Below are 1066 nucleotides of genomic sequence, written 5' to 3' on the forward strand. Positions count from 1 at the left end.
TGTGTTGTTTTGTTATTGCAGTCTTAATGGTGATTTGATAGATAGATAGACAGACAGATAGATAGATAGATAGATAGATAGATAGATAGATACATACATACATACATAGGCCGGGGAGATGGCTCAGTAGAATAAGCACTTGCCTGGCAAGCACAAGGGTCTGAGTTTAATCCCCAGTTCCACAATAAAAAGGAGGGGGGAGTTAGTGGGTGACCTTGAGGCTTCAAAAGCATGATGGCGACTATCTTAAGGCTGAGTGTCCTCTGCGGGGCCTAAGGATACTGAAGCCTGTTTCTTCAGACTCCAGTGGTATAACCTGCTCATGTCTCAGCATTTCTCCAAGACCAGCTCTCCCTAGGATGGCATGGAGCCCAGCATATTCACCTGTGGCCAAGCCACCATGCTGGTTCCAAGGCTGCATCTGTCCACTGGACTAGTGAAAGAGTGGTCAGTGTTTTGCTCCTCGGCCTGCTTCCTGCTGCGTATTTGAATCCTTGCTCTGCAATGGACTACTTCCTGGCCACAGCCCTCACTCTCCATGGTCACTAGGGCCTCGGACAAGTTGTGACGGACTATGTTCATGGAGCTGCGCCCCAGAAAGCTGCCAAGCAGGCCTTTTGGCACTCTTAGCTTTAATTTTTGCTGGGCTTTGTCATTTCAACTATCATGATGTGGGTATTTGCAAAGCTGTTGCCATGCTGTGGAAGCTCTGATTTTCTGGACTTAATAATACCTTAAGGATTGATTGTACACCTCTTTGCCTCTGCTCTGTCATGCCATTAGCTCACAGTAAGCAAAAAGTAATGGATAAGTTCATTGGACCTTGTGAGATGGCCATTTGTAGCATTTAAGGTCAAGGAAAAAGTTTGAGAGGAATTGTATCCAAGAGATAGTGAGACTGAGTTCTGTGTTTTAGTGAGTTAATGGGTCTGCCTCCCAACTCACAAGACTCAATATAGTTAAACATTACATATGAAAAAAGAAAAAAAAACCCATAATAACTGCTACCATCTTTGTTTCACAGTTGGAAACAATGAGTTTCACGTTCACACACCTAGGACGCAGA

At 44.6% G+C, this 1066-nt stretch overlaps 1 pseudogene; it reads left to right on the plus strand.

The window, feature by feature from the left end:
* The first annotated feature begins 234 nt into the window (after positions 1-234).
* Positions 235-713, plus strand: LOC101569654 (annotated as a pseudogene).
* The last annotated feature ends 353 nt before the right edge of the window (positions 714-1066 follow it).

This window comes from Octodon degus, unplaced genomic scaffold (assembly GCF_000260255.1).
Source record: "Octodon degus isolate 3935 unplaced genomic scaffold, OctDeg1.0 scaffold00003, whole genome shotgun sequence".
In the NCBI taxonomy this organism is placed as follows: Eukaryota; Metazoa; Chordata; class Mammalia; order Rodentia; family Octodontidae; genus Octodon; species Octodon degus.